Below are 22,867 nucleotides of genomic sequence, written 5' to 3'. Positions count from 1 at the left end.
TTGATTTGTGTCTGAGGGCTGCATTTGGTTGTCTCTATGTAGACTTGTCCACAGCTGCATGGTATACAATAGACTCTTGCAGTGGTTAGAGGATCCCTCTTATCCTTTGCTGAATGCAGCATTTGTTGAATTTTGTTAGTGAGTCTGTAGATTGTTTGGAGGTTGTGTTTCTTCATCATTCTCCCTATGCGGTCTATAGTTCCCTTGATGTATCGATACCAGAGCACTTGATTCATTATTATTACATTTTATATTTACATATCTCCTTGAGGAGATAGGGTTAGGTACAAATAAAGTATTATTATTATTATTATTATTATTATTATTATTATTATTATTATTATTATATCTGAATGTTTATTTATATGTAAGTATGACCTAGTTTGGGATTTTGGCCTTAAATAACTGGATGTTTAATTACTGGATGTCACACTAACCATTGTGCTAATAAGATACAATTCTTTGAATATCAACAAAAAAAATCCTACTTATTAAACCTGTTTCTGCGAAAGCACTCAAACATCTTGTTCAAAAATGTATTATGGTCAACTGTGGAGGGGAGGAAGCTCCATGAGCTCAGGAGTGCTGTAAAATTTTGATCCTAGACACCCATTTTCATATCCAGACTGAATTTGGAATGGGGAAGAATAACTCATTAGTTGTCTCAGCTCATTTCAGCCTTGACTTTTTATAAGTATGACTATCCACTTTTCTACAATTGTTAACAGTTTACCTAAAAGGGGTGGACAAATTTAAAACTGTGACTGTGTCACAGATGATCTATAAAAGTAATATACATGCTGTATAAATTAAGTTTCAAAGATCTGCAGTGAAATATTTTAAGATAGTGTCATGTAAACTACCACAGTTTCATTTTGCCCTTGGGTGTGGCTTGGAATAGCTTTAAAAATATTTTGTGTGTTAGTATATAATTTAATTCACCAATTGGAAAAAGTATTTTAATCTGTCACACTTTAAAAATAGACATGGGGAAAGGAATGTGATATTTAATTAGTCTGTAGATGTTGTATTCCACACAGAGTGAGTCAAATCCACATGAGAATAACTTTCTATTTGCATGAAAGTCTCTCCAGCTGGCTATGAAAAGACATGCAAAACTGCATATACAGGTGCATCATGTGAACAGATATGTACAACCAGAACAGCCCTTTTCTATTTTCCCCGTAGTCCTATAGAAAGGGTTGGGGATTACCCTCCATGGGACCCTTTGGGATAGGGTTCTCACATCTTGGAACCTAGACCTGGTTGTTTTGTCTCGGAGTGAGACAAAGAGTCTCTGGATGAGAGCAGTGCCCTTAAAAAAATTAATTGTGGGCTCTGCCCCCACCTTTGTTCCAGACTGCTTTGTAGGGCTGCCTTAAACTCTCCAGAGACCTCTGCTCTTTCCATGCTTCCTCTGTTTCATTGGCTAGGGATGTGTCTTTTATCTCAATGACATCCTCTGAGCAACTGCAGTAGACAATTAATGTAATATGTTTAAAGACTTCGCCAGGCTCCTCACTTCCACCACCATCAGGGTCTTCCTTAGGTCTCAGGATTTGGCCATGATATCTCATGTCCTGGAATAATATGACAAGTCAGTTTTAATTCCTCATCACCCTTATCCTTTCCAAACGGGAAAATCCTTTTTGGGGAGAAATTAATTCATTCAGTAATTAAAATGTCAACTAGAATTTTCCAACCCACTTTGCATACTATACAAATTGGAAAATGTAGCTGAAAATACAGGTGAGAAATTCTTGTTTAAAAAGTTTACCTATATATTGCATAATAGTTTCCACGATAATAGTCATATACCCTTTTGGGGAAGGCAAAATAGAACTTTTGCCTTTCCCTGCATAATAGTTAAACCCTTAGTTCACCTGCCTGGGCAAGTGAACTAAGGGTGTAACTGCTATTTTGGCACTGTGGGGTTTGACTAGGCTGGAAACCAAGTCAAGCCCCTCAGCAGCTGGAAAAGAGGGCAGGCAGGGAGTGGGGTGAATTGGAGGAATTCACGTCTCCCCCCCCCCCCGGCCATCTATCTTCTTTTTCTTTTGCCAATGGGGCAGCATGTATGGCTGCCTCTTTAAAGGAGCAGTCACATAGTTGAGCATTACCACCCATGCAGGTACTTCCTTTGAGGGCACAGCTAAGCGGGCAGGTGATGTTTCACCCACCTGCATGATTGTGCCCTCTCATTTACTATTACATGGTGAAAGAAGCCCCCCCAATGGGTTCTTTTTATCACATAATAGTCACCATCGCATAATAGTCACACACCCTTTCTTCCCCTCAAAAAAAGGGGGGGGGTGACTATTATATGATGAAATAGTGTAAATCCATAAATATATCTGGTATTTGTACCAATTTCAGGACAAAATAAAATACAACTGGTATCACATTTATTTGTTTATTCCACCATCAAGTTGTATTGCCCCTTTGGAGACCCTATGAATGAGAGATCTTAATGAGATTTGGTTATCAACAGTATGATTTGGGTCCTGCAACATAGGGTCATGACTTCTTTGATTGTGCCAATCTGTCAGTAATTTGATCTTCTCTTTCTGTACTGCTTTCTACTTTATCTAGCATTATTACCCTTTCCAGTGAGTCATGCTATGATACATTCAATCATGACTTCAGTTTAGTCTAAACCAGACTACTTTGTTCATATCTATCTGTTCTATCATCAGTCTATCTTTCTGTCTCTCCAAATAGATCCCATATTCCCCATTAGTTCAATAGAAATAAATTGAAGCCTATTTAGATAAATGCATGGGAGTTCATAAGGATAACATCTGGATATTTACATCAAAAGATGGCACATATAAGTAGATCAAATAGATTTTCTTCTCATAAAATTCTGTCTCAGTTTTGTCTCAACTGAGTAATGACATCAGGCAGGCTCATTCATTAAAATGAATGGAAGGCTCCAAAACAAAAATGTTTATAACCTTTTGAAGTAAGTGATACGATAGACATTGCCATCTAAAGAGTTTACCCATAAGATCATCAAGATATGCCCCTCAATGGCAGAAATTTAAAAGTTTTTAATGCAAAGTATTTGGATAGCTCTTTTGACTTGATATATATGTATTTAAATGAGAAAATGAATTCTTCACTAATTTTATTCTTGTAAGAAGCAACAAGTAATTCTGACAATTTTCTTTCTTCTGTAAAAGTATTTTTTAAAAGATTGTTTATAGTTTGGGATTTCTTTATAAAAATAATGTGTGTTATGTTTGTGAAGAGAACAGGTGATTCTGAAAATGCTGTAGTTGTTCTGCACAAATCTAAATTATATATGGATTGTTGTGTGCAGAAAACGTGGGGGGGGGGGTTTGTATAGAAAACAATACAATTTTCTGCACAGAAAATGTGACTTCCTGCAGAAGAAGGTAACGTGTCTAGAAAGCACCAGATTGAAGAAGGATAAAATGGCTCTACTATTAAAGCCTAGTCATTGAGAATGTAGCTGCCAGAATATTTAAGCAATAGGCTATTTAAGCAATAGTCCAAAAACAATATACTATTTAAGCTATAGTTCAAACATGAGTATTCTTAACAGTGGAAAAATTGTGAGAACATAGACATATTCCAGAACAGTACAATCTACCACTGTTTATGTTCAATACATACATTGTGCATTTTGTTTTTCTTATATAATTTTATACTCTTTGTCCAAGAAGTTATTTCCATGAAATGAGTTGGCAAGTTGCTTAAGCATTTGTAGTGGCATAATCTATACCAGTTTTCAGTACAGCTGAAATATCTTTCTTTGTGCATAAAATGGGAAAAATGTACTTCACATAAAGCAGTGTATGTTCTGGATCCAGATGTTGTCCAGATAGTTCCAAAAATAAAATAAATGTCATTTGACTTAGAAGGAAATTCAGTTAATTAACTGAGAGTAATTTACAAACAAGTGTTTTGAGGACATTGTTTCCTTCAGGACAAAAGGCAATAAATATTATTTATTGATTTGAAAATCTGGCTTATTTTAACCTAACTCTGCTCGCTGCTTGCATTAATGTATATCTTTTTCAATCTGTTTTTAGATACTAGCTAATGAATCTCCACAATCCCTCGGAGAATTGAGGAGGCTGAAATTTTCATAGCTGTCTGTGATTAATGAAGTGTAGTTGTCAAAATATGTAGGCTATGAGAGAGCGGTAAGACTGGAGGGGCTGGGACACTGAGCATGTATTGCTCTTGTTTTTCTTTTCTTTTTTTAGACTCGTGTTAAATATTACTTGTTAGTTTGGTTTCTCATTTATAAACAGTAACAATTTCTGTGAAAACATATACTTTTGTTATATTTGTTCTATATGCAAAACTGCTCTCCTGCATACACTGGGATGGTAAAATAGAGAAGGAACACGATTAGAGGGAGCTCTAAAGATGAATGCCAAAAATCATCTTTCTTTTTGAAAGAATGCACAACTCTCAATACCACTTCCCAGCAACTAGCACAGATCAAGATTAGAGCATTTACACTGTAGAATTAATGCAGTTTGACACCATTCAAAACTATGAATCCTGGAAGTTGTAGTTTTACAACATTTTGAGCATTCTCTGACAATTAATGCTGGTGCATCACCAAACTACAGCTTCTCCAATTCCATAGTAGTCAGCCATGTCAGTATAAAGCGGTATCAAACTGCATTAATTCTTCAGTATTGATGCATCCAGTGTCTCACTTCCTTATTTCCAGTAAAATATTACTACTTTGGGAATAATGAGAGGAGGAGATAGTGGGAGAGGAGGAGAATCCCACCCCCGATGTCACTTGAGTGCCACCGCACCATCACAGAACTGGAACAACCTCATCTAACCAAGTAAGTGATAATAATGTGGTGTAATCTGCAATTATTGATGGGTTTCTCATCAATAGTAGGGGATGGATTTATCAGAAGGAGGGGGCAGTCTATCAACGGGATGTGCATGGCAGTATGAACCATCACCAAAGTTGGCAGTCATGCTTCGTTGCGTCTCCCATATGATAAAGTCGATAGATGGTGCTGTATGAATTTGACCATGTTTAATAAAAATGCAAATTGATCAATGGTTGGATTGACTGCATCACTACATTTCCCCCTCCCAACTCTAAAAAATACATGCTACTATGACATTTTTATCATAGTTTTCAGCTGCACTGTTTTCCAAAATTCTTCTCAAGAGTCCTTGTAAAATCATCCTATTTTGTTGCACATGTGTATCCTGATGTCTCTGCTTTTTTTTTAGGGAGAGGGTATCATATGGTGCTGATCTAGTCTGCAATCAAAGCACTATGATTCAAAACAAGGATTTTACTTTATCTCTGAGAGACATGGCAGATTTACATACTGACAAAGATGCTAGTGAAAACGGAACATGTTTTATTTGAAACTTTCGTGAAAAGTACTAATTTCAGTTCTTTCCATAGCAGAACCCCATATTATTTGATGAAACATTAATCCATCCTTGGCTTTTGGTTTCACATCCCTGCTAGTAAAACCTTTAAAGTCTAGCATATCAGACAATCTTCACAACATACTCTGATCTCGTTATTGCAGCTTCTGCTTGTCCCCTGAGTTTAACATAATTGTGACTGTAGTCATTGGATAATGCTTTTTTCTGGGCATCATAAAAGTATCTTTAACAACACAGATCTGTCTTTTCCACAATCCAAATTGCCATTATACATGAAAGACACAAGCCAAGGTTTACCACTTTCCCTCTCTAAGTGTATTGATTTGAAAAATAATTAAAGGGTATGTCCAAAGTCGGTGACATTGCTTTTCACCTTTTGGTTCTCTATGTGGAATAATGAGCTGCCATGTTTGATGCTGAGAAAACAAGTTAAGAATTAAGTTTTGTAAAGTGCTCATTTTCAGTTGCTGCATTGTACATCTGTTAGTTCCCCAGGTTCACTTTCCGTGCATGTTTAAATAATTAATAGCTTGAAAACCAAAACTAATCAGGCAACTTTTTGGTTCTTCTGTGCCATGCTTTAATGGCAATGCATCCCGCTACCAACTTCAAGCAGGACATTGATCCAGCGTGATAATTGGGAGCTGTGTACTTCCATCAGTAGCAATGTTTGAAATATATGCCTTGCCCTCCTGCTGTTCAAGCATTGAAAATTGTCAAATTATATGTGACAGACTGGCTATAATTTGTCCTTTTCATGACAGAGTAAAGTGTTTTTCTTTGCCGTGGGAAGAAAAGCATTCAAGTGTATGAACGGATCATTCTAATCCCATTTAGTTGTGTCTTGGAAAGTGTTGGCTTTTTTAGACAAGTGTCAATATATGACTTCCGTTTTATTTATGTTGTAACTGATACAATTGCATTCCATTATGACTATATTGTTCCTTATTTGGAAATCACATAATTATGTGTAGGATGTAAAACAACCAGAAGAAACATGTTGCTAACCTTTTACAAGACAAGTTGAAATTGTTTTTGATAACTACAGAAAGGGGTTTTTTTTGCCATTGTCCTAATCAGAAACCATAGTGTGATTCTTAGAACTCAGTTAATAAACAGTCAATACCTTTGAAAGTATAGAAGTGAAAAGATGTCAGGAAATGATATCTGAAGTTGAAAACTTAACATGTAAAAGCAGCAGTAATCTCAGTATCAGTCTTTTCAAAATGTGGGTGTTTTCACCAGTAGATATATATTATGTACTTCTTTAACTATTATTAGCAAGATGGTCCTCTCACTCTAATTTCTCCTATAGTTGTAGCAAAATCTTTCATTCATATCTAGAGAGAAACTAAAATATGATCTTGGAGCAATGGTAGCTCATGTCTCTTCCAAAAATGGTAATGGGAACATACCTCATCTTGTCCATGAACATCCATGGCTTGAAATATATGGATTTTCAAATAGGGATTATATATGTGCATTCCTCACAGAGCTTATGCTAGAAGAAAGACATCAAGATGACAATACACAAAACCCTTGCATAAAACTTTGCAGGACAGGTGGACCTTTCAGGACGTAGCTAAAGAGTACTGATATCAGCTATTATTCTGGGAAATGTTGCCTAGTCAAGCTTGTTTTCTAGACCATTCTAATCCATTGTGTGAATACTCTTTATACATAGAAACACTTTGCCTTTATCTCCTACTATGTTCAAACTTGTTTCGCTCCCAATAATTTCTCCTCTAATTTGACAGAAAGTCATTCCAATCATGCATTTCATGTGTACACATTCCTTAAACATACAATATGGTCCCATCATGAAAATAAGTAGTCATGGTCTTGCAAGTGGAAGAGTTTGTGGAAGCTTTGAGTGAAGATGTCTTCAGTGGAAAGTCTTTCCTTGTTGGGTCCAAATCTTCCCTCCAACTATTAACTCAAGCAGTTGCTTTTATTCTTTCTGTGGGCTTAATCTGCACCATTGCCAAGAATGTGAGAATTGTGTGGCCTGCAGACCACATATAAATTCCAAAGACCCTTCATGAAAGCTTCGACTCCTCCATGCCATTTTTACACCCCACAATGGAGAATCGCACCAATTCTGTCCCAAAACGGGGGCACCACCATGCTTTGTAGGTACATTCCCAATTAATCCTGTCTTGTCTCAGTTGCTTTCAAAATGTCTCAGTTCCCCTTCCCTCCTTTCTTCCCTTGTCCTCAACTTTAATTGCTACAAATTTAATTTAAAGTTCAAAAGTAGCTTGCACTCAAAAAACTCAACAGGGAGAAAAGGAGTAGGTGGGGTGGATCTTGCCTTCCCCAGTGAGTTCAGGCAAAAGTAAGATGCTGCAGCCATTCTTCCTCTATCTTGCTATCTTGTTCAAACTCTGATGTTTGGGTACATGGGTCCCAATTTCCATCTGTGAAATGTTGAACGTTATGGAATTAGTGTACCATGTCACAGAGAAGCAACATGGCAATCTGTCATTAAGAAAAGACACAGTTACAGAGCACCACAAATTAGTAACTGGTCAGTCAGCTACTTACATAATAGAAGAAGAACAATGTTGGCAGAGCAATCAGTCATGCCAGATAGCTGTTTTTCTTTTCTTACTTGATAATACTAAAGGGCAATGCAGTATGAGACTGCAAAGTTCAGAGAAGATGATTGTATTATAAGCATATTCTAAGGAACATTTTTATGCAGGCAATGGTAATCCTAGTGTTAGGGGTTATAGGGTATGGGCTGAGAGTCATGAATTCCAGGAACTGTTCAAATAAATCTTCCTAATCTCTGATGCCTATAGTATAAATATGCATATAAATATTTGCCTTAACAGCAACTGACTTGTGACTTCCATTAAAGGAGCTTTTTTACAAGGGGTATAATTATATCAACCAAAATAATAATCAGAGCAGCCTGATATAGTGCTTGCATTCTGCTGGTGTTGTGTCTTATGTCTTCTGTAAACCTATACCGAGTTAGTAATGGGTAAATCCATATCATTAATTTAAATTAACACCCTGACTCATGTTTATAGATTATAGACATATTATATTGCATTAGCTACAGGTGGTCCTGAATTGATCTAGTCGAGAACTAAGTTGTTATGGTCATGTGAAAATATTAACATGATAAAATCTTTTACTTCTGATTGAGAAAAGGGAATAGGTAGTGATTTGAATATTGATGTGAACTGAGTTACCCAAAATTCCATTCTTGTGAATTGTAAGGTTTATCACAATAGATCACTTAAACTAAATGCTTACCAAACAATGGACAGCATTGTTCGCTATTACACTTAGCCTAATGCAACAGAAATCAAAATAGAATTGAAGATTAAGAATGTTGATTAAAATATTTTATTTACAGAAGTTAGCAGTTAAAATGTTTTGTTTTATTTCTAAAAGTTAGCAGTTAAATGTTTTAATTTTAGAATGTTTTAATGTAGCCATTTTTATTTTCAAAAATAGCAGGCATCTATATACTGATGGCTGACAATGTAGTTGGCATCATTGTGAGGAATGTCAGCCTTCTGAAATCACATCTTTCTCTTTATCTATGGCGGCTAGGTGCAAAAGAAGGGCTATTTCTGTTCCTTTAATAAGTGTACAGAAAAGGCCACTTTCAGGTGGTGCAAGTTCCTTTCTTTTCACTAGAAGATTGCATCTCTAACACTAAACTCCAACTTAGGAAGCAACCTCTGGCAGTGAGACCAGAGAGAAACCTGTAGGCAGAAACCCAGGCAAATGATGAGCCTGAGCTGCCCATTTTGAGTGAGTTCCTGCTGTGGCGAGCATACAGATCAGGCCCAATTGAAATTAGCCAGCAAGCAAGGAGAGACGGTGATTTTCAGCCAAGGAAGATTTTATTATCTGCAGATAAGATGCTAGCTAGTGATTCATTCACAAAGTAGATAGCATACAGAATACAGTTTCATAGCCCTTTTTATGCACAAGCTGGCACAGGCTGTAGCCAAGCCTCTAATTCTAACCAATCACAGCCGGCATGGCTGTTACAATGGGTGATTTGAGTGGCGACAGGTGAAGTTCCATTTTATTGATAGGAAAAACAATAAAATGATTGAGGGCATCTCTGGCCCTACCCAGGAAAGCTATTGTTCCATGGGATGAACATGACATGGCCCATTAAGGGAGCTGGCCTGGCAATTCCAGACCCCAGAGAAACAAAACATCATATATTAATACAATCATGCAAAAGTGACAGAGGATGAGTTTTGGCTGTTGAAATGCTGATTCCTTCCAACATGAGTGGTCCCAGGAGTCAAAGGCATGGGTGGTAAATTGCTCTCTCCCCAAGGGGCAAGGGAGATGATTTCCCCCACCTGGATAGTAGTGTTGCAATATCCAGGTAAAGTCCAAAAATATAGGTGAAAATGGGAACTTGATGAGGAAGTTCCCAACTTAGTTTCTTTTCCCCAGGCTATACAATTGTGTGGGATGCAAGACATCTTTGGGTTCAGGAACACGGTTTCCCTCAAAGGGAAGGAATGGGGATCTCAGGAGCATAGAACATTAGGTTAACACAACATATAGGCAAAATAGGAACACATGTAGTGTTTAGGGCAAATTATATACATGGGAGACATGGTTTCCCAAAGTACCTTTAACAAGCCAGGCTCCCCAGTAAGTCATGGCCAGGGGTAATCTACCCCTGGTTGTCATGGCACATCATATAAACCTTCAGAGGAAGATGATGGCAAGGCATCTAAGGAGTGCTCTTTGCCTTTCATTGGGTTAGTGCTCTGGCAGGCACCAGAGAGAGAGACAAAAGAGAGAGAAAAGGAGACTTAACTGAGCGGTGGCCTAGCCCAGGTAAACTAGATGTCCCAAGGACCTGGGGCTGGCTTTCTCATGCAGCACTAGATAGATAAGTCGAAGAATGTGGTGTTTTACAAGTCACCATAAGGTAAAATTGGTTGTCTGAATGGATCCATGTAATGCATAGACAAACACCATCCAGATAGCACCTACTATCTTAAGGACAGTGAGCAATCTGTAATTTCTGGTTACAGTTAATTAAGATGTGTTTAGCGTTTTCTTGACAAGATTCATGGGAGATTTACCTCTGTCTTCCTCTAAGGCTGAGAGAGAATGTAACTTCTTGTCTAAGGTCATCCAACAGGTTTCCATGGCAGAGCAAGGATTTGAACCCCAGTCTCCCAGTCCAACATTGACTACCAACCTATAATGGCCGTAATTCACAGAGATTTGCATTTCAAAATAATTCACTCCCTTAATTGCCACATATTTTCCCTGACATCCTAATTGGTTAATAATCTTTTCTCGTCTGCAGCCCACAGATGTCTACGCACTAAACTCCAACAACTGTGGCTAATTATATTTCCTGTAATGAGTGCTGAGTCACAGTCAAAACCTCTCCACGGCAAATTGGTCTGTGTAACAGCAATTTGTTTTATAGCACAGAAATAACTAAGCAGGATATTATCAATGCAGGGGGCTGATTAGACTTGTATTTCAAAATCATGTTTCCTAGTAATTTCCTATAATTGTGTGGTTTGAGTATTGAACTAGGACTTTGGAGACCAAATATCCACTCAGCCATGGAAACCTGCTGGGTGACCTTGGACAAGTCACATTCTTTCAGCCTCACTTGAAGGCCAAGGCAAACCCTCTCTGAAGAAATCTTGACAAGAAAAACCCATGATAGAACCTTAGGGTCACCATAGATCAGAAATGACTTGAAATCACACAACAGCAAAGTAATTCCTTAGTAAAAGGAAATCTCATTGGATAATGGTGGGAAAATCTTCTCTCCATGCACATTTAAAGATAGAATTAAACACTGATGTTCTGTGTTGTGTGGTTGAATGAATTAGTTCCTAGTGCTGTAGTTCAGCGGTAGTGTGTGAGTAGGAAAAGTGATTAGATCTTCCAGCAATAATAGGAACATTTTGCCAATCATTTATAACTGGACCTGTGGGAACTTTCCAGCAGTAGCTACGTAACCTATTTTGCATATAGCATTAAAAACTGAAGTTCACAACACACATTAGTACTGCCATTACAAACTGTTTTTAGGTGACTAATGGGAATGTAGGCTTAATTTTTAAAGTGTAATATTTCTTTAGAGTACTTTGTAAAAACAAAAAACAAGCAATATTTTCAATTTCACAGAATGTGGTATTATATATATATATATATATATATATATATATATATATATATATATATAAAAACAATAAAACAGGTAATTCTCAGAACAAGTAAATCAAGTGTAAAGAATGCTTCCTGGTAAATGTAATGTGTCATTTACTAATAGTATTCCTCTACATGGGGTTTTTAGGGCAGAAATTCCCATTATCCAATTTCCTTGCAATGTCCCCTTTTTCAGTGCTAACATTTCTGTCCAGATGATTTTTTTTAAATGTTGTTTTGCCAAACTGGAACAAGTGGGCAATCAGGTAGCAGAGCTCTGAAGAAGATGACGATGAGAGAGATGCCAAGGCGAAGCAGGGCATGAGAAACCAGCCTCAGTTCTATGGGACTTCCTGCTGTGTTTGGTGTGTGGTTGTTGTCACTAGGGCCACAATTCTCTCCTGTCCTTAGAGGAAGCACCATCAGGAAGAAAAATTGTGGAGAGGATAAAGGTGGCCGACCATTATCACTGGGAAGGTGTCAAACTAGAAGAAAGTTCTGTCTTGTCTGTTAGACTGACTCAGATGAGGAGCAGTGGCTTCCCTTCGAACTGCCCTTAGCTGAGAACTATCACAATGATTGAACTCACATTTGGTAAATATGTCCATATGTTTGCTCTTGACTCTATAAAGAACTTTATCTTCAAATAAACCACATATCCATCTTTTTTGAAGGGGGCGGGGGCAATGCTTGTTAATTCAAGATACTAAAGAGTGATGACAAAAGATTATTGCAGTTCAGCAGTGAGAGATTTCCATATATGATTATACAATCACTACAAATGCATGGGAAAGTATAGTTGAATCCATTTGGATGACTCCTTTTGTAATCACAGAATGTTGCACTGTATTTTTTAGTTTTCCTAAAACTTAAAAAAATGAAAAATTAAAACAAAAAACTAAAAGGACAAAAGCAAAAATAAAGGCAGCAGTGTGCCCCTTAGCAGGGCATCTAATACATCTTTTGAGTGGCTTCTTTGGCTTGTAGACACAATTTTTACATCAGGGTTTGAGAGTTGCTGGCCCATGGACTGGACTGCCATGGGTCTATATCACTAGATGTAGAGCGATTGCAGCCTGCTAATAGCATTGATAAATATTTTTGTTCATTTTGGCAACATGAACACATATAAGTTTGTGTGAAGACGTGTTTGTGTTATGTAAACATGTAAAGTGACATCCCCACAGCTTCAATGAAACAAATGCTGCCCTGGCCACTGCCAAGACCTGGGGGTCAAGGCTCAACGATGAGTCCAGGATCACCCCCAGACTGCGAACCTGTGTCTTCAGGGGGAGTGCGACCCCGTCCAACACAGGCTGTAACCCTATTCCCTGTTCGGCCCTACGACTGACCAGGAGCCATATGATGGGAGCTATTCTGAGAAAGAGTGGAAGATTTGAGAGAGATAAAAGGCTCTGCATTCTCTGTATGGAAAACAAGGTGTCTGATTGAGAAACATTTATGTATATATGGAGATTATCCATGCCATCAAGATCCTTGTTTTCCTAGATTTCTTGCCTTTGTGCAAACATAAACCTCTCTAATTCAGACATGCTGCTTTCCAGGCAAGGAAATAATCAGAAGAAAACAGTGTCCAAAGAAACATACTGTGCCAAAGCCAATGCTGCTGATGTCGTACACTGATGGGGCTGTTGCATTCATGGATAACTTGAGGTGTGCATCATTTGTAGGTGAGCTGCCAGGACTTTGTGGGGGTGATTTTGAATTCTCGGCCTCAGCATTTGTTTCTACAGCTGTTATTTTGCTTTTTGTTTTGTTGCTGGGAGTGAGCTGTAATGTTCCATCAATATACAAAAGTATGCAGCATCTGAAAACACTCAGTGACACACTTAGTAGAATCTGCTTCTTCAGCATGCAGCTGCTCATAATTTAAAATTAAAGGTAATGATGAAATTAAGGGAACGCCATCATTTGGTAATTAACTTTAATTTTCTTTTCCCTAAAGGGGTTACAAATAGCTTTTTCCTGCACAAAAAGTTTCATGTAATAGCATTTCCCAGAAAATTTAACTCATTTGCTGTCTAATCAAGAGTGTGGTCAGGATTTAAGTTCTACAATGAACATGGACCTACTAATGATGCCACTCCAGCCTCCACTCCTATTCAATGACCCTTCATAGACAAACTAGTTCACCTTACATGCCTGGGTGGGCAACACTGGAGTTATGGAACTCTACTCAGCTCCACCCGCTAAATTTGCCATCATCCCTGGAAAGAGGTTTACAGAAATCCCAGCCATTCCAAGCTGTTATAAGCTCAACCTCGCAGAAAAACAGCAGCAAAGGAAGCATTTGCCATGCATCCATACCAATGAGGAATTGAACACACCCAAAACTGTGGCATCAGAAGTGGGGTTAACCAAGGGATCTGCATGACCAGCCATGGAGTGTCACAGGTAGCTTCTATGCTATATGTTACGCATGTTTCTACTAAAAAGTTTAAAATAGGACTTAGAGATCTACTGAGAAATAATCCATGTTTTGCTTTGCCAGCAAAAGAGCTAAAAGAAATAGGATAGTTACAGTTTTAAGGAGATGATAGATTTCTGGTTGGCAAATAAGAAGAAAGGATTATATCCCCTATCCTCTTGCCACAGGAAAAGCAGTTCTATTACCTATTAATGAAAAAGTGTTTGGTACTGATATGGAATGTTTTTGTGCATTCTGAAATATGGCTCACTGCACAGGCTGTTTTAGTTTATTACTTATAATGGAGAGTTCTTATTCTTCACTGTTAAGGACTATATCTGAACCACATGTTCAGGTAAACCAAAATCTGGAATAAAACTTGGGGCTTGGATCCAAGGAGGTGTGAGTGGTAATTTTGGTTTTCCTGCACTCTCTTCCATGGGGTTGCAATGAATGGAAAGAACAAAAAGAAACTGGGGAGTTGGTGAATTTGGTGTGAGTGGGCATGCTTTTCTCCTTATGCAGGGAAGTTTGGTATAAAGGCCAAATTCTACCAATTCTACTATTCAACATGGGTGAATCTGTCAGATCCCATCATATATATTTTTCAGTTATTCACAGGTAAATAGATCCTGAATCATTGTTCCTTCTTTAAGTTGGTTCTTGTCAGCTACAAAGGACAATCATTTCCACAACTGGAAAAAAATTCTTTGTTTTCTTCTTAGTTCCTTTATCATGATGCCGGGTTACATCAAGATGTCTCCCACTGTGAATTAGCATGAAGTTTTCAGCCAAGCACAAGTTGTTCTAAAGGTACCCTGTTTTGCAGGGTCCATTGAAGACTTCTATTGCATCTTTCCATCACACAAATGGTTTAGCAACCAATGTCCCAAGCTTCTGATGGGCACCTTTACCCTCACCTTCTCTTCCAAACACCACACCATACTTACAGAGTGCACCTTGTACATGAAATGAGTAGGCCAACCAGCAGGGCCGGTTGGACATATGAGGCTGCTGAAGTGGCGGCCTCGGGCGCTGGCCGCTAGGGGCGCTGTCGAGGCGTCGACAGCAGCCCATAGCGCCACAGCAGAGATTGCCCAATTCTCCCTTCGTTCCTGGACGCGGCCGCAGCTCGCCCTGGCGACCTGCGGCCGCGTCCAGGAAGGGAGTATTGGGCGATCTCTGCTGTGTGCACGCACACAGCAGAGATCGCCCAATCCTCCCTTCGTTCCTGCACGTGGCCGCAGCTCGCCCTGGCGACCTGCGGCCGCTTCCAGGAAGGGAGAATTGGGTGATCTCTGCTGTGTGCACGCACACAGCAGAGATCGCCCAATCCTCCCTTCGTTCCTGCACGTGGCCGCAGCTCGCCCTGGCGACCTGCGGCCGCGTCCAGGAAGGGAGAATTGGGCGATCTCTGCTGTGTGCACGCACACAGCAGAGATCGCCCAATCCTCCCTTAGTTCCTGGACGTGGCCGCAGCTCGCCCTGGCGACCTGCGGCCACGTCCAGGAAGGGAGAATTGGGCAAGGAGGAGGCAAGTGGACAATATCAACAGAAAGGAGGAAACCATGAAAATGAACAAAATCTGGCAAACAGCAATTTAAAACTCTAAAATCAGGACAGTAAATAAAGAAACAAACTCTGAAAACGGGAATTCCAGACATGAAAAAACCAGGTTACACATCCCAACAAAGGATTCCCACAGGTAGGAATCAGCCAGACCTTGAAGCTGCAAGGCTTTTCACTGCTAATCAAGGTGATTAATTGCAACATTCACACTTGCCTCCAACAGACAAGAATTCTTTCTCCCACCCTGGACCTTCCACAGATGTATAAACCTCTCTTGCTTAGTTTCCAACAGACCTCACAACCTCAGAGGATGCCTGCCATAGATGTGGGCGAAACGTCAGGAGAGAATACTTCTGGAACATGGCCACGCAGCCCGAAAGACATACAACAACCCTAAAGGGTAAATGTTTTCCTCCTGACATTAAGTCCAGTCATGTCTGATTCTGGGGTTTGGTGCTCATCTCCATTTCTAAGCCAAAGAGCCAGCGTTGTCCGTAGACTCCTCCAAGGTCATGTGGGATGACTGCATGGAGCGGCGTTACCTTTCCGCTGGAGCAGTACCTATTGATGCACTCACATTTGCATGTTTTTGAACTTCTGGGTTGGCAGAAGCTGGGGCTAACAGTGAGGGCTCACTCTGGTCCCCCAATTCAAATCTGCTGCGGCCTTTCAGTCCAGAATTTCAGCAGCTCAGCGCTTTCACACGCTGTGCCATCAGGGGATATTATTTCCTAAAGGTTGTGAATATATAATATTTCTGATTGGTTTTTTTTGTCTGTTAGAGGCAAGTATGAATGCTGCAATTAGGAAAAATGATAAGGATGTAAAGGCCTTGCAGCTTTAAACCCTGGCTGTTTCCTCCCTGAGTGAATTTTTTGTTGGGAGGTGTTAGCTGGCCCTGATTGATTCATGACTGGATTTCCCCTGCTTTGCTACACCCATTACAATGGTCCACGCTGGCGTGGCACTTCTGAAGGACAAGAGTTCACTTCCTGAGAAAGGAAGTGTCTATTCTCCTGGGGCTGCGTTCTCCCAAACAAAACTGATCTGAAGCTAGTCCGAAGTCTGAAAAATCTTCTGAAGAGATATCATGACCAGGAAACCTTTGTGTAGTACTTGTAGACTAGAAATAACAAAAAAATTAAAATTGTTGCAAAGTTTATTAAAATATTTATTTATTAAAATGCAAGATTGGTGTTAATTCTATGTAATGTTACTATATGAACATAATGTTGTTAATAAACTTCTGGTTGTAAGGTAAACTCTTTTATCCATTCTATTCTCCTCTACCTTCTACCTTTTATTTCTCGGTGATTGGGTTTTTTTTTAGGGGGGGGGGGCACCAAAATCCTGTTTCGCTTACACTTGAAAATTTCCTTGGGCCGGCCCTGCCAACCAGGGAAATCTGCTGAACCATTTGGGTTGAAATCTGAGATGCCTCTTCTTATCTACAGGAAATACATATCCTGGAAATGGAGTCTGTGGATTTGACACTAATTGAGCTTTCACTTGGTCATCAGAAACAGTCTTGTTCATATAAAGGCCAATGCCACAGCTTCTTTTCTTTGCTCCTGTTCTATTGTTTCTTTGGCAGGGATTCCACTATGGTTGTTTGCACTATGTCAGCTATTGCTACCATTGCAATGTAAATTGATAGAAAGTTGGTAATGATCATGTGACTAATCAAAATTTGGTTGAGAGAGTACTTGCAGTTCTGGAGGGACTCTAACTTTTGCTTCTCATAGATTTGGCAGTGGGTGTGGTTAACCAGTTAAAATTCATGAGTAAACCAAATTTTTTTAACCTGAAAAATTTGAACCCCTAAACTGCCCCCTTGGCTATGGGCTTGATCACCTCCACCTCAAAAGGTCTTGCCCATACTTTTTAGTGTTTTCTAACCCAGAAAGACAAGGATCAATGCAAAAAGACATTATCTGCAGCCAAAAAGAAAGAAAAGGCCCAATGAAACACTTCAAGCAGTTAAGGCAAGATGTGAAGCAAAATAAAACATGACAGAAATAGAGTCAGAATCCTGAATACAATTGCTCAGCATTCTGAGCATTCAGACAGAAAAACTACCGAGGCACAATCTGCCTGGAGAAGAGAGAAAGTAGCATTAAAAAAGAAATAACAAATAAGCACAGTGCTAGGCATTCTGGTAAACTGGATTCTTCCTCCACCCAACACCATGAACTAGCCCTGACCCATTGTGTCCAAGGCAAAGAAGTCTTCAGTATTTTCAATATCTGATCCAGAGTAAGGAGATTGTACAAGTCTTAGTCCATTTCTGCTATTATCGGAGCAATTGGGCAAATGTTTGGAACCCTGCAGTTTTCAGGGTAAGTTCCCTGGGTTATTGTTATAGTTTGCATTTGTGTGCACATTTTAAAAATACCTTTCTGATTTTGTAAACTGAAAAGTACTCAGACATAAACCAGACTGCAAAATCTCAAGTTGTGGGCTGGAAGTCCTTATGATTGTTCTGCAATGGCATGAATAAAGTTCTAATGACAAAAAAAGCAACTGAATAGACAGCATTTGCAGTATATACTTACCAAATGATTCCAAATTCCAAATAAAAGGACTGAGCAGACAGTAGTAAAAACCAGAAACTCGGCAAATGACACAACTGAAGCTGATGTTCATTGTCTGGCTAGCCTCTAAAGTGACTAAGATAAAAGATAAAACAGCTTTTAGAGGCTTTCCGTGTCCTTGTAAAATGTTTTTTTTTTGTAGTCCATTGCAAGGAGCTAGGAAATTTCAAGCTCATGGCAATTGGGTGGCAGCGGGGGGAGGGGGGCGGAGAGGGAGGGATGTGGGCATTTTTAAGTGAAACTCCATGCCCCTGTTCAGGAGATTTCACCTCACTTTTTGTCCCTATGAGAATTGGATTTTGAATAATTTGGCATGTGGAAACAAGGATTGGTTATAAAGCTTCAGCAGAGACACATTCTCCCCATGATAATAACTCTTCCAGGGGTGAATTTCCCTTCCAAGAGGTAGATTTCTCTCACTTTCTGTTGTCTCACCCCCATTCCTAACTATGAGTCATTTGTAAGTCAGATGTTTGTAACTCAGGGATTGCTGGTACTATAATGTTCAGGTTTGTAATTTAAAAAAATGTATCCCTAACCTTTATTTTTATGACAGTATAAGACATTGGTTCTCAACCTGGGGTCCCCAGATGTTTTTGGCCTACAACTCCCAGAAATCCCAGCCAGTTTACCAACTGTTAGGATTTCTGGGAGTTGAAGGCCAAAAACATCTGGAGACCTCAGGTTGAGAACGACTCGTATAAGGCCTAAATAGAGTCAGTCTCCTGCATCCATAGATTCTGTATCCAAAGCTTGAAAAAAGAATTTTAATCCAAAAATCAAACCTTAATTTTGTCATTTTATAAAAGGAACATAATTTTACTACACCATGGTATATAATAGGACTTGGGCATCTGCTGATTTTGATATCCACATGGGATCCTGGAACTAAACCCCAGCAAATACCAAGGTCCCACTGAATCCTAAAGTGCCAGATCTTTGAAGCTAAGAAGCATCAACTCTGGTTAGTACTTAAATGGGAGCCCAGCCCCAAGTATTAGATGCTGTAGTCTATGTTTCAGAGGAAGGAACTGGCAAAAACCACCTCTGAGGATTTCTTGCTTAAGAAAACCCTAAGAAATTCATATAGTGTTAGCATAACTCAACAGACAGCTTGAAGGTATATGCATACACATATTGTATTGAACCTGAATGGCTCGTAAGAAATACATTTTTTTGCTAATGAGATCAAACACGTTGGTAATTGACTTTCTGCATTCAATTTGCTGCATCTCGTTCAGTCTGCATAAGAAGCAAAGTTTCTGGACTAAATAAGAGACATTTCTTATACTAAAGGACACTTGGCAAGCTGGAAGAGATGAACTTTCCAACTCTCACATAGGAGCCAAACCTTATAATAAGACACTTGGCCACCTTGCCTCAAAAGTCTGTATACAACCCACAGGCCATGGATAGTGAGCTCACCATAAGGGTAGAAATCTTTTCTTCTTTCATTTTACTTAGGAATAACAAAAACATACAAAAATTTTCTTTTCAAATGGAGAAAATATTATGAAGCAAGACTATGAAATGCACGGGGTTTTTTTGCATTTTAAGACATTTTTCTTTCATTTGAGTACTTTTCATAATGTATAGTGAGTCAGGTTTAGAAAGACAATATTGTGTGTAAACTTTGATGTGTTTGGGCATTAGTGCCATGACTCCATGCAAATTATAACTGAATATAAAGCGGTAATGTATCTATAGACCTAAACTGTTAATCTGAAACTGCAATACTAGATACCAATCCTTATCTTTAACAGTGCTAGAAGAAAGCAGAAAGTTTACTGCTGATGCATTTTTAAGAAATAATATTACAGATTTCAAATTATCTTTTCTCTAACACAAAAGATATTGTGTCTATTGAATAGAATTTTAGTTAATTTGTTTTCCTTTATTTTCTGTAAAATGGTTTAAGATCCTGGCACCAGTGGAAGAGAAAAAAACAATCCTCTGCTCTACATTGCTCCAAAGGAAAACCACACAGGAGCTTATTGTACGTGGGTAATGAACCTATATACATACTGTATCCTTTGGCAGCCATTGGCATGATTATAAAAGAATGTAATTGGAGAGAGGAGGAGAGATCTTGCTGATGCAGAAATGGACTGAAGGAGGAGGAGGTGTTTCCAATTAACCCAGTGTTTAATATTCAGAAAAGTAGAGTATTGTCATGTCTAGAAGCTACTGCTAGTTCACCAAAAAGCAGATGAATGTATGATGAAAAGAGACTCTTTACGCTTTGATGTATTTCTTTACATCACCTGCCCAAGTGGCCAAACCAAATGTGCCTAATGAACCATTTGTCTAAGGGTTTATCTACGCATTCAGACAAATGGTTAATTAATGCAGTTGGACACCACTTTAACTGCCATGGCCCAATACTGTGGAATCCAGGGATTTTCAATTTGATGGGGCACCAACTCTCTTTGGTAAAGAAGGCTGAAGACCTTGCAAACTACAAAAAGCTCCCATGACTGCATAACATTGGGCAATGGCAGCATAAGCAGTGTCAAACTACTGTACATTAGGGACCTCATCACACGTGGGGGGAATCTTTTAAGGGCCCTTCCAGATAGGCCCAAAATGTGGGACCTGTTGCAGATTTACCTGGGGCATCTAAATGATGCCTTAGGTAAACCTGAAAATATCCTAGTTACTCCCGGGATTGAGGCCTGTCTGGAAGGGCCTTAAGTTCAGTGGCCTTCCACTTCCAAAGGAAACAGAGATTTTACCAATTGTTCCCATTCCACCTTAAGATCCAACAGTTTCATCCCACTTTAAAATACAACAGTTCCCACCTCATCTTAAATACCAATTTTCATCTGTTTCTGTATGCAGAGAAACCAGTGAAGTCCTCAGTTTCACAAGTCTCAATTTCTATATACTTTCAATCAACCGGAAGCAGTCCTGTGCCATTTGATAGGGTCCTTAGGATTCTGTCTTTAAAATGGTTAGAAATAATAAGTAAATGACTCCCTCCACCACCACCACCACCACCACCACCACCACCACCCACTTTTGGGATGAAGTTGCAAGTCTTCAGTGTAGAAGTGCCACAGGTTGCATTTCAGAACAAACCTAAATTACAAAGAGCACACAATGAGCAATATAATATGTGTTATACCCCAGCCATCTTTGGGCTCTGAACCTGATTCAGAAATTAACTTTGACCAGGATGAAGCTTATTCTGACCTTTTGTCCAGTTCTTCAAACTCCTTTCAATTACAGACCCCAGCTGTGGATAGCTCCGATGCTTCCTTAATTTGGAGAGTTACTGAAAACATTACTTCCATGGTAGAACCAGATGTCCCAAGTTCCCCGGGGAATGTATCCTTTAACAGAAGGGAGTTTCTGCATCACCAGAGATCAGAAAAACAAGGGCTTCGGAGGCATCTAGAGGGGATAATGGATAGGAGATTCCCTTGGGAACCTTTGGGGAGTTTGGTTTCCCTTTGCTGTGATTAGATCTAAGTTCCATAAAAGTGTCTTACACTGTGAACAATTTGCCGTGTCAACGTAGCGATTTTCCTGAAAACACTTCACCGACTCCAGCCAAGTTTCCTGTTCCTGGCGGCTAAGCCGAGCCGCAACTCCCATTTCAAACCGGAGTAAATTCACTTCCTTGCCTTGTTCCTGAATCAAGATTGGTTTTAACGTCGTCTCATTCCTGCCTGGATATCAAAGACTTCCTAGTGACTTTGGACCTTGTTATTCACTCTTGCTCACTGTTTGTTTTTCCCCGCTCAAGAACTTTCCAACAGTTTTGACTGTGTTTCAGTTTCTGGACTTTGGACAATAATATTGGACCTTTCTCTTCAACTCTTTGGACTAATTCATACCTTTTCATAAAGGACTATTGCTCACTCATCCTTTCCATTTATTCATTCCTGAATTTATAATTGTTTTAATAAAGATATTATAAGATTATTGGTCTCTGTTTTGTTTCTAGTGCTCACGCTGCCTTGGGGTGCAACAATATATGATATCCATTGAATAGAATTCATGTATAATATAATTCCTGCTAGGCTAGGCATGGGCAGACTTTGGCCCTCCAAGTGTTTTGGACTTCAACTCCCACAATTCCTAACAGCTAGGGATTGTTAGGGATTGTGGGAGTTGAAGTCCAAAATACCTGGAGGGCTGAAGCTTGCCCGCTGTGCTAGGCTCACGGTTGATTTAGGTTCTTGATGAATAAGAAAACTTGTTCACCACATGAACGTTCAGTCCAGGATGGTGAAAAATGTCAGATTGGATTATATATAAATCAGGCTATATTTGCTTTCATTTCCAAGCATCTTGGGGGGGGGGGGATGTTGAAGAAAACCAAAAGAAGACAGAAAGAGAAAGCAATACCCATACAAGTTGTTATAAGGACTCTTTGTGCAACACTCAATGTATCACTTTATATTCTAGTGGAAACATATGTCCCTATTTTGAATAAAGATGATTAGACCTGTCCTTTGGTGCTGGGATTCAAGACCGCCCTCCTGTTTTGTTCCTATTGGTACAGAAGTTCCTGTAGTGATGTAATGATCACCATTTCACATATGAAAACTGGTGCATGTGGCCAAGCAACATCAGAATGTGGGCAAGATAGTTAACATTGTTAATGGAGAACAACAGACATGGTAGGAGGAGCTGCAGAAATTTGCTTTTGTCTGAATTTACTCCTCAGTTC

General features: G+C 39.3%; 1 long non-coding RNA gene across 1 annotated transcript; it reads left to right on the top strand.

The window, feature by feature from the left end:
• The first annotated feature begins 2,505 nt into the window (after positions 1–2,505).
• Positions 2,506–22,116, top strand: LOC134298857 (uncharacterized). The gene is made up of 3 exons (XR_010005967.1): positions 2,506–4,841; positions 20,105–20,212; positions 21,742–22,116. It is a non-coding gene; the product is annotated as an uncharacterized LOC134298857 (long non-coding RNA).
• Positions 22,117–22,867: the final 751 nt, after the last annotated feature.

This window comes from Anolis carolinensis, chromosome 4 (genome assembly GCF_035594765.1).
Source record: "Anolis carolinensis isolate JA03-04 chromosome 4, rAnoCar3.1.pri, whole genome shotgun sequence".
In the NCBI taxonomy this organism is placed as follows: Eukaryota; Metazoa; Chordata; class Lepidosauria; order Squamata; family Dactyloidae; genus Anolis; species Anolis carolinensis.
This window is presented reverse-complemented; position numbering and strand designations above follow the sequence as displayed.